Source organism: Gossypium arboreum, chromosome 1, assembly GCF_025698485.1.
Source record: "Gossypium arboreum isolate Shixiya-1 chromosome 1, ASM2569848v2, whole genome shotgun sequence".
In the NCBI taxonomy this organism is placed as follows: Eukaryota; Viridiplantae; Streptophyta; class Magnoliopsida; order Malvales; family Malvaceae; genus Gossypium; species Gossypium arboreum.
The window spans coordinates 69,622,925-69,635,195 of record NC_069070.1 but is presented as its reverse complement, the minus strand read 5'-3'; positions in this window follow the sequence as shown (position 1 = coordinate 69,635,195).

Here is a 12,271-nt window from a genome sequence, read left to right as displayed (position 1 = left end):
ATGTGTTCCTAAAGGTACAGAGTTGATTCAGAAGATTCTTAATGAGGCATATAGTTGTTTTTTGTCTATTCATCCGGGCAGTACAAAAATGTATCATGATTTGAAGAAACTGTACTGGTGGTTAAGTATGAAACAAGATATCTCAGAGTTTGTTTCAAAATGTTTGATTTGTCAACAAGTAAAGGCTGAACACCAAGTACCTTTGGGTTTACTTCAACCTGTGATGGTTCCTGAGTGGAAATGCGACAGAATTACCATGGATTTTGTGATAGGTTTACCTTTGACTCCAAAAAAGAAGGATTCCGTTTGGGTTATCATGGATAGATTGACGAAATTGACTCATTTTACACCAGTACATACTGATTACTCACTTGATAAGCTTGCTGGTTTGTACATTGCTAAAATTGTTAGACTTCATGGAGTACCTATTTCTATTATATCGAATAGAGATCTGAGGTTCACTTTGCAGTTTTGGAAAAATTTTCAAGAAGCATTGGCTACAAAATTAAATTTTAGCTCAGCTTTCCATCCACAAACTAACAGTCAATTCGAGAGAGTAATTTAGATTTTAGAAGACATGCTCTGATGTTATGTTATAGAATTCCAAGGTAGTTGGGAAAAATATCTACCGTTGGATGAATTTTCCTACAATAACAGTTTTAAGTTGAGCATAAATATGGCGCCTTATGAGGCATTGCATGGTCGAAAATGTCAAAATCCATTGTACTAGACAGAGCTCAGAGAGAATCAGATTCACAGGGTCGACTTGGATAGAGAAACGGAAGAAACAGTAAGGCTGATTCGTGATTGTTTGAAAGCTGCTTCAGATAGAAAAAAGTCGTATGCGGATTTGAAAAGAAAAGAGATTGAATTTTAGATAGGTGATAAGGTATTTTTGAAAGTATCTCCAAGGAAGAAAATTCTAAGATTTGGCCGTGAAGGCAAGTTAAGTCTGCAATTTATTTGGTCGTATGAGATTATCGAAAGAATAGGGCCAATAGCATATCGGTTAGCTTTGCCAACTGAGTTGGAGAGGATCCACAACGTGATTCATGTGTCAATGTTGTGCCGTTATAGATCAGACTGTTGCATGTGATTTCACCGATAGAAAATGAGAGTCATTCGGATATGACTTACGGTGAGGAACTAATCAAGTTATTATCCCGGAAAGTAAAACAATTAAGAAATAAAAGTATAGCTCTTGTGAAAGTGTTGTGGCAAAGCCAAGAGGATGAAGAGGCTACTTGGGAGCCCGAGGAGGCAATGAGAAAATAGTACCCAAACCTATTTTCTGGTAAGATTTTTGGGGACGAAAATCCCTGAAGGGGGAGAGTTGTAACAACCCGATTTTGGGGCTAGTCAGAACAGTGATTTGATGTAAAAAAATAATTTTTATTATATTTTTATAGTTTACAATTTTAAGGAACTATTCTGTGAAAATCTGGTTCAAAAATTTTGACGTTTAGGCACTCAATTTAGTTAAAAGGACTAAATCGTAAAAAGTGAAAAATTTGAGTTCTACTTGTTAAAGGTGTCCAATTGCTATGATATTTTAAATTAACAGTCCTTAGTTGGTAATTCAACCATTGGATAAGTTAATGGACAAAAATGGACATGGATAGGTAAAAATTTCAAAGTTATGCATTAAGGGCATTTTGTTCATTTGGTAAATAAAATAATAAAAAGGGAAAATCAAGTCGAAATTGTTGTCCATCTTCTTCTTCATGTGTTGAAATTTCCATGCTCACCATAGCTAAGGGTTCTTCAACTGTCAAGCTTGATTGTAAGTACATCCTAGCCTCGTTTTTAATGCTTTTTACATTTTTAAAGTCCTCGTAACCCGATTCACCTATTTCTACCATTATTTTGAAGTAGGGTTCATGATTAAAAATTTACCAATGTGTGACATGCATGTATTTTGATGTTTGATGGAAGATATTGTATGTTTAAGGTGTGATAAACAACTTTTACTAAGTGATTTTTAGTGAAAATGCATAAAAAGGACTTATTTGTAAAAGTTGTAAAAATGGGTAGTAGAAATGTGATTGGATGAAAAATGCGGGCTATTATGATCATGAATTAGGTTCAGTTAGGCTTGGGGAACAAAGAAGATGGATACATTTCATTTCATGAGCCTAAGGACTAAAATGTAAATATGCCAAAGTTTAGGGGCAAAAGTGTAATTTTACCATAAGTTAATTTTTGGACAGCATTGAGTAATGTGACAATTAAATAAGTTAAATTTGCTATTATAGATCAAGAAAAACAAGGTTCAAACCTTGATCGGGGGAAAAACATGGTTATTGACGATTAGGTCTATTTCCTACTATTTTGTATCGAGGTAAGTCTGTGTGTAAATAATGCAATTTTATATTATGTATTTAAAGCTTAATACTGCATAAATTATACGATTGTTTCTACGGAACTATTCAATGAAGTTTTGACAATGAAAAAAAATCTCTGTTCCCTTAGGAATAGTTTAGGATACAAGTGACATGTCACTAGGAAACCATGAGTTATGTGATTTATGTGAATCTGGATACTAATCATGTACGTCCTATCGTTGGCTGGGTAGGCTGGCATGTGTTACGGATACCTGACAGCCTGTGTAAGCAGCCCGTGTAGCTACGTATTGACTGACAGCTTGTGTGAGCATGCCCGTGATTAACTAGTGTACGAGCCCTATGTGTTATGAGATATGAGATATGAGGTAGCATTGGCTACATATGTAGAACTTATGTTCAAAACTTCTCCTGTATCCGATAGTATTCCAACTGTTGAACGGGTAATCTGAAGAGTATGTCAAAGAGGACAAAGTATGCAACTATGTTATGAGTTGGTACAGGTATGTATGTAAAACTCATGAGTATGGACTTTAGTATGAGATGAATTCTAGGTAAAAAATGCTAAGGAGTAAGTTAAGCCTATGATACATGACGATAATTATCTTAACTTATGTTGAGTAGTGATATGATTAATGTATGATGTATGTTGCTTATGGTTTACATGCAAACTTACTAAGCTTTAAAACTTACTCCCCTTTTCTTTCCATTTCTTATAGTGTCGCCAAGCTAGCTCGAGGCTCGAGGGATGTTGGAGCTCGATTCACACTATCAAATGACTGTTTTGCGTATACCTAGTTTCAATATTTTGAGTATGGCATGTATAGGGACTTGGCGTATACCCGGTTTCAATAGTTTGAGTATGGCATGTATAGGGACTTGGTCATTTTTCTATGTGTCATATTGGTTAAGCCAAATGTGTTGGCATTGTAATAGTTAATGATTCATTTTGTATATGGCCATTGAAAGTTGGCTAATATTAATCTTATTCGTCATTGGCATGTTTATGTGATGATGCTTATCATAAAGATGAAATTGGCAGGAATGAAAAAGAAAGTATGTGATGTTTATGCATGATAGATATTAGTATGTACAAATGATGTATTGATATATTGTTTGTGGCTGATTTGGTTGTATGTCTATGCTTGGATTGCTGTTGCTTGTTGTTGTGTAGGTTGGTACAAAAAAGTATGGCAAAATGGCTTGGTAAATAGCCTTATTTTGTCCACACGGGTAGAGACACGGCCGTGTGTATTAGCCATGTGAAGGACACGATCTAGGGACATGGGGGTGTGTCCAGGGTGTGTGAAGTCTGCATCTATTTTATGAAAATTTTTGAAAAGTAAATTCGCCACATGGTCTAGCACACGGGCGTGTGACTTGGCCATGTGATTTCTTCTGGTGCATGACGTCATAAACAAAGAGTTACACGGGTTAGGGACACGGGCCTATGTGACCACATGGCCAACCCACACGGGCGTGTCCTAAGCTACACGGGCATGTGACCCTATTTTGATGAAAATTTTTTTAAGTATTTTAAAATTTTCTTAAGTTCTCGGTTTAGTCCTAAACCACTTTTAATGCTTGTCGTTTTAGGGATGATATGTTTGTAAATGAAATTTTTTTTATTTTGGATGGAAATTTATGTTTTGGTTTTGTATGTTATTTTGTTTTTAAGTCTAGTGATACTTTGAACCCTATTCCGACATCGGCTACGGGTAAGGGGTGTTACACCAACTATCTAAATTTACTTATGAATTCAACTTGGTACAAGGCGAGTTCCGATAGAGTTACAACTCCAACAAAAACATTATTCTTCTCCATTATTTGTTTGAAGCTAGTTTTCATCCACCGCTTCATCCTCTCTTTTGTATCGTTCTCAATGAGAATAAAATCACACCGGTACAACTCATCAACTTGTCTTGATGGACTTTAATTGCTTACTTTATCAACTGAAACTTGAAGAATGAGCCACCCATCCTTGGTGTTTTCTAGTGGATTTATTAATTAAAGGTGACTTCCTGATGAACTAATTTCGAGACAGCACATTTCAGTACTCACCAAGGTCAGGAGCCGATAGTTAGGAACTAGACCTCTAATCTTCATCTTAATAGAAATAAATACATTTAGGAGAGGAGAAAGTCAAGCTGCTCATTGGTGTTGGAGAAGCTCATCACTATCAAACATATATTTCCATTTTTCTCTAGAGCATCTGAGCCCAAATGGCTACATGCCTACAGATATTGCTGGTGGTGTTGTTCCTCAAGGAGTAATTTCCATGAAAAAGGTGTGACCTTACAATGCCACTGTTGACCGTGTCGCAATGTTAGTTGAGAGGAAGGATGAAGCCCTACACTTCTCCTACTCCATCTACAGGTAACGAGTGGGCTGAGAGTCTACTCCACCAATAATGGTTACTGGTGAGTTCTTTATTAGACATTCGGTTCCTTGTATGGCTGACCCTAACTCTTCTCTTGTTAGTTTTGTAACAGCCCGATTTTTGGGCCTAGTCAGAACAGTGGTTTCGGAACCACAAATCCAAAGTCAAAGAAATTATTTTTATTATTATTTTGGTACTATAGCATGATTATATAAGTGCATAAAAATTGTAACACCCCAAAAAACTCGAAACCCGAAAATCTCGAAATCCCAAACTTTCCTTGTTTTTGATTTTGATAAAAATTGTGTTTTATGTTCCTAGCCATGTGATAATTATAGTAGGTCTTAATTAAGGTTTGAGTTCGAACCTAGGAATAAATGAAATTATAGTTTAATTATTAAAAGAATCAGAGTTGGCAAGTAGTTGGTCTTTTAAATAAAAATAGAGGAAAAATAGCATCAAAAAGCCTTGTGGAGGAGTGGCTAAGTGATGCCACTTAGGGAGTAAGGAGGTGGCATTAGTAGCTAGCAAGGAGATCCAAGGTTCGAATCCTAGCTTAGTATTTTTAGAAGTTTAATTTTGGCCTTCTAGAAGGATGGAAGTGGCATGAAGATGGACTCCAAAAGGAGTGTTCAGAAGAGAAAATTAAGGAAAAGATCAAGGGGTTATCAAGGAGAAAAACGAGGAGATGAGAAGGGAGAAGTGATGGAGCCGAATTGGGAATTGGGCATGGAAAATTCAGCTATAAGGGCTATAAATAGGGGCGAATCTGTGGTTGCTGAGCTCTCGCCGAAATTCTTCTTCACCTTGTTGCCAGAAACCCCTTTCTCCAAAAGCTGAAAACCCTTTTCTTTTCAAGATCCAAAAAAGTCGAAAACCATTTTCTTTTTCTTTCTTTTCTTTCTGCCAATTTCTATTCTTCTCTACACAAATTTCTTTGTTTCACTTAGCCAATTTCTTCTTCTCTTCTTCTTTAATCTGTACCAAATAAACCTTATTCACCATATTAAGTTTGAAAAGCCGAAAAGCCGAATCTCCCAAGGGCTAAATACTCTTTGACCGAATCTAGTGAAAGTGTTGCTCTTCTAATCAGTTTTCTTTGCTAGGTATCAATTATTGTCCCTCACTCTTTCAATCAACTTTGGTAGGGAATTAGTATTGGATCTCGGATCTTAGCTCTCTGCCGAATTGCTCTTTAGGTGTTTGCGATTTTGGTAAGTATTCCTCATCCATTGGCTAAGGTTGGCCGAATAGCCATAGTAAGGTAAAGGGACTTGTGTTGGATACGAGCCACCTATTATTTTGGTTTTAATAGTTATGATTGGTGCAGATCTAGGAGTTGATCGTGGTTAGTGAAGGGGTTGTTATACTTATTGTGCAAGGTAAGGTTAAGGTGAGATTCTGGCTTTTGGTAAAGTATTCGAAAAGTATGTAAAATTAATCTTTGAGTGATATCGATTGTAGGTTTGGGCTAAGGAGATCGTATCACGCTTGCTTACCAGGTGTGTACATACACTGCACACATATTATGTATCGGCAAAAGCCGAAATGCCGAAAAGCCGAAAAATCGAAAGTTTGGCTATGGTAGTCTTGCGAGTGCGTGAACACTCGTAAGGGGAGACCGATAGGTTGCCTGAGGCCCACGGGTGATTCCGTGGACTTGGGTTGTGATTTGGCCATATGGGTCGGAATAGGCTAAATGGGCCCAATGGGCTGTTGGGCCTATAATAGGCAAAAACTGAATGTTGATGCTATTTGATAGGAACTTGTATGTGAGCATGAATATGAATGTGACTGGGCCTAACGGGCCATATAAATGTGATTTGGGCCTAAGGGCCATATACAGGTGATTTGGGCCTAATGGGCCATATGAATATGATTGGGCTTAGTGGGCTAGATGCAGGTATGCGAAATTGTTTAGGCTTTGTAAAGGGTTATAGGCCTAGTAAATGATATCCACATAAGACTTAATTAATATATTGCGACCGTGGACAGGTCAAAGGGGTTAAGGTGTGGCAGCGGGTATATGCATGTCTAGGATTGGATCTAGGGAGAGCTTGGTACTTAAGCGGTCTTAATTACCTACCTCCTCTTCTCTGGAATCCTACTGGTGCATAGTATTCGTTCATCTTAGCTAGCGAGACTTGTTAACGGGCCAAGGTAAGTGAAAACCATAATTAAGGACAAATTACCGAAATGCCCTTAGGTGTTGAATGTAAGTTTTGTGGATGTGACATGCATACATATGATGTTCTGCTTAGGTTGCATATAGGGTGGGAATTATAGAACGAAGGAAGTATATGAGGATCGCATGGTTGCTTGACAATCGTGGATCCACCGACGGCTTTTAAAGCCTAATATGTAAATAAAGGTAGTTCTGCAATCGGGCTACCATGGTGTGTGGGTTGGGTGGGTCGATATTTATATCCCCACATGGCGTGACAGGGGACGGAGCTGGTGTGTAGCAGATGGATAATTTGGATGGGATTGCATTGCATGTTTGATGTATGATGATTTTTGAATGCTTGTTTTCCGTCGAGGGTTGTACGCACTGAGTTTGCGAAAACTCACTCCCTCTTCTATTTTATTTTCAGGTGATGCTCAGTAGACGGTTCGATGTTTAGAGGGACTCTGGGTGGCCAGCTAGCAAGAGAAAAAAGTTGGACTTGTTTTTTAAGCTTATAAGTTTTATTTTATTCAAATCAGATTGTAAGGTTTTCATTATACTATGGTTACTTGAATTATTATTACTATTTTCATTGTAATTACGAGAAGTTGAACATGGGTTTCCTAAATTATAGTATGTTTTCTACGCTTCTGCAACTCAAATTTTAAATAATAAGTTTTCTTAAATCAAATGTTTTAAATAAGGCTTTTGTAACTGAAAGGTGTGTTTATTTCTAAGTTAACTAAGGTTTCTTTTGTTTAAGAAGAGTTTTCAACAAAAACACGATTTTCGCTAAAACACTTCAATTTGACACGCTCGATTCGGCCGTAACGTCTGGGCCAGGTTTGGGGTATTACATTTAGATTTTGGTGAATTAATTTTAGCGTTTGTGAGCTTAATTGTGAAATAGGACTAATTCTCATAAAGGGTAAAAGTTTTGTTTTACTAACTAAATATGTCAAATAGCTAGATAACCAAAATTGGGGGTCTTTAAAGAGTAAATAGACCCTTAAAATTTGGATGGCCAACCATAAGGGACAAGAATGGTCAAATGTAAAAGTTTGGTGGGCATTAGGTGACTTTTTTGGAAATAGAATAAAACAAAAAGAAAAGTTGTCATTTTTCTTCCTTCTTCTTCTTCACCCATTGATTATACTAGCAAAAAAATAGAGGTTTTGAGAGCTCAAAATTTCAGCAGCTTTAATCCCATGCAAGTAAGTGATTTTGATGGTTATTTTTGATGATTTTTGTGTTTTTGGAACCCTTATAGCTTAACCTAGCTAATGAAATGACTATTTTGCAAAATGGTTGAAAGCCTAAGGTTTTACCATAAGAGTATTTATGTTGTTTGTTGAATTTTTATGGAAGAAAATGAATCATGGTGGTGAAATAAATAAATTTTGTGAAAGGGGTTGATTGCGTGATATTCATAACAGGTTTTAAAGATTTATAAATGAATCGTTCTTGAGATTAACTTATTATCACGATTAAGGCAAGTGTACCTATCGAACAGTAGTATAGCTTAGCAAGACTGGATTGTCGAGCCCAAAGGAACTACGAGGACTAGTATTTACTTCCATTTTATTATCTAGCCTAAAAATTAAGAGGTTTGGTTATCTAAACTAATTACTAACTAAGAATGCTCAGAAAGAAAACTCGGGAAAATACTTTTGGGAAAATTCGATTGATTGAGACAATACATAAGCAAAAATCCACGTAGACTTCACTTGTTATTTGACTCTAAATCAGACGATTTATTCATTTGACTTGATCTGTGCAAATTTCTAAGTTATATTATTATCTCTCTTGAGACTAATAACGTCTAACCCTAGGATGAATAATTGAAATCTCTTTCTAATTAACACCCTAGAATTTCATTAACTCGATCTATAGATTCCCTTATTAGGTTTCACCCTAATCCGGTAAAATCTTGTCACCCTATCTCTAGGCACGTAATCAACTCCGCTTAATTATGACAATTTTACTCTTAAATAGGGTCTATTCCTCCTCTGAATAAGAGTGTCAACTTGAATCAATATCCTGGATATTAAAATAAGAATTAAGAATACGTAATTAAGAACAAGTCAAATATTTATCATACAATTCAGATAATAATAACAAGATCTGTCTTAGGTTTCATTCCTCTTAGGTATTTAGGGGGTTTAGTTCATATTTATGAAAGAAAACATCTCAAAAGCATAAAGATAACTAAACATAAGAAAACCCAAAACTCCTAAAGGAACTTGAAGGGAGATCTCCGGTCTTGATGATGAATCTGGCTCTTGAGATGGATCAATTGGCTTTCCTTGAGTAATTCCTTGCTTCCTACTCTGCGTCCCCCTCCTAAGTGCCTCCTCAAGTGTTTATATAGGCTTTTGAATGCCTAAGAACCCTAAAAATTGGTCTTTTTCGAATAGGACTAAGCTTGGGCTCTGCAAGGACACGCCCGTGTGCAATTACTCCAGCCTATTGTTAAGGCTGTTAAATAGGCACGGGCATGTGGTATACCCCTGTAAGTAGTGCTTCGATCCTACCAAATTGACACGTCGTGTGACACACCCGTGTGAGGAAGTCTAGGCCATGTTGTTTTCCCATGTGGGTCCATTTTCTCCGTTTTCAGCCCGTTTCTCACTCTTTTTACTCTCCTATGCTCACCTAAGTATAAAACATGAAATTAAAAGATTAGGAGCATCGAATTCACCAAATATAAGGAGAAATCATCCGTAAATGCACTAAGCATGGGATAAAAATATGTATAAATTACGGTTTATCAATTACCCCCGCACTTAAGCATTTGCTTGTCCTTAAGCAAAATCCTCAACTCACAATCAAAATAAATTCTTCTCAATTCATAATCCTATCAATAATATCTCAAAATAATCCATAAGTATTTATACGTTGAAAATTCAACTAAAAGTACATCTAAGTTTCAGAAATTCTAAGTTGAGCATTTTATCAAGAAAACATAGGTGTCCCCCCTCATCTAAGTGATTACCTTGATCAAAATATCACAAAGTTTAACATCCTCACTAAAGATTCACTCAAATCACTCAAGGTGTTTAAGGACATCAGTTAAAGCACTCATTAGTCAATATGAGAAGTTATTATCATAGGCTTGCTTAAAAATCAAATCTCCACCAGTATATATTTAGATGATACCTCAATCAAAAAGGTCTTTAGAGGGTTGTAACGTGGCTTTGTTTAGGGGTGGTCACAAGCTGAAAGAAAAGATTAGAATCGAGATTGAATTGAAAAATTACCTAGCTAGAAAAATGACTAGTCATTAGTTGAATACAAGTGAGCTTCTTCTCAGAATATGGAATTAACACTCAAGCTCAAAAAATGGCGACTTACTACTAATATGTATGTAAGTATTGTTGTTGTTGTTGTTTTTCTTTTTTTAAGAACAAGTTAAATACTTAGAAGAACAAAACATAGCTAAGCAATTAGTTCAAATCAAATCTCGAAAAAAATAGGGATCAAATTAGGGGATTTCAACAATAATGGGTTATAGGTTAATATTGAGGATAAATCAATTAATGGTTTGTTAGGCTCAAAGGGGTTCACTCAGGGTTAATTATGAAGGTAGGCTTTTGTGGAGTGAGTGGGTTAAACCTAAGTGCCTTTATCATCTTGGCATATCAAATCAAATGGTGTGGCCTTCACATGCATGATCAAGCAAGTTCTAGAATAACAATCTAATGGCTTTTTGATGCTTAAACCTGTGAATTTCAACTCAAGATAATACCTAAACTTCGGAAAAACAACCTAAAAGTTTTTAATTATTCAAAAATCAACTTATCATGCTTGATTCCCTAATGTCTTGAAGTTTAAACACTCAATGCATAAATGCCTATGTTTTAATTCAAGACATATCAATAAAAATCATAAATTAATTAAAATTCATTCTAATAGTGATATGAGTGATTCACGTGAGAATAAGACACAATTCAAGGATTTCTAATGATGATACAAAAGACCCCTCCACACTTAAGATGTACATTGCCTCAATGTATAAAGATAGATATATTAAAAAGATAGATTTATAATCATAAGATAGGGAGAGAAGTGAAACATTCTAAATGATGAATGAATTCCTTGAACTAGAGTTTTGGAGAATAATCGGCGTGAGAGTGGAGGAGGATACTCTGGTGGTGGTAGAGGTTCATTAGTCCATAAGTCCTGCGCCAAAAGAATATTATATCTGGTGGTAGCTATGGTCCTGGTCGAGTAGGACATGGCAGTCGTGGAGAACCTTTCCCAGTGGAGTTTTTAGTTCCTATACGATGATGAGCTTTGGAGCTCTTTATAACTGTGATAGAATCAGGAACTTTTTAGGAAATATAAGGAAGTATAATTACTCGTAATGAAATAGCTGAAATTTAAAAATTGTAAAAACTCAAGATAAAATAGAATTAATAGGAAATAAAAAGTAATTTCAAAATATAAAGATAAAGCTAAGATAGATAATAGGTGTTTACAGAGAAATTGGGGCACACGGCCATGAGGGACACCCGTGTGCCTTCGTTTCAGCCCGTGCGTTTCGTGGTTTTCAAAATTGGGCACATCAGTGTACTCGGCCATGTTGCACGACCATGTCAATCTTTGTTCGCTTCTCCCACGCCCGTGTATGTAGGCACACGCCCGTGTTAAATTGACAGGTTTTCCCACGGTTGCAAAACACGGTCGTGTCGCATGCCCGTGTTACATTCTCAGTTTCAACTACGGTTTCAAGGCACGGGCGTGCCACACGCCCATGTTATTTTGGCAATTTCACCTATGACCATGTCGCACGGCCGTGGCAACTTATCGTATCCCATGTTGGGGAAAAAATCTTGCCATGTTTTCACACGACCTACTGCACGCACGTGTGCCTGGCCGTGTGGTCTTTAGAAAGTCTGCGTTCCATGATTCAGTTAGTATGTTAGATGCTAAAAACTAAAATTTTAAAGAAATTAACACTGTTAATGCTCGGGTTGCATCTCGAGAAGCACTTATTTATAGTCTAAGCTCGACTTACCTCACTTTTCCATAGTCAAGGTGGAACGAGGAGTTTACACTCCTCATCCCTGCTATAAATTTTATCAACATAAGGTTTAAGACGAGTATTGTTTACCTTAAAAGTACCGAATTTGGGATGAATTACCTCGACTGTACCGTATGGGAAAATATTGAGTACCGTAAGAGGCATCTGCTGCATCTAGTAGTACTTTGTCTCCAACCTTAAGTTGATTTGGTGAGGTATTGAACTCATCCTAGCTCGATTTTGGTTTATCGGGTGTTCTCGGTTTCTGTGTCTGCCATTCATTTAACTCCTCAATTTGTAGCCTTCGTTCTTCATAAGTAGGTCCTTTGTTGTTGTTTGAACATGGCTCATATGCA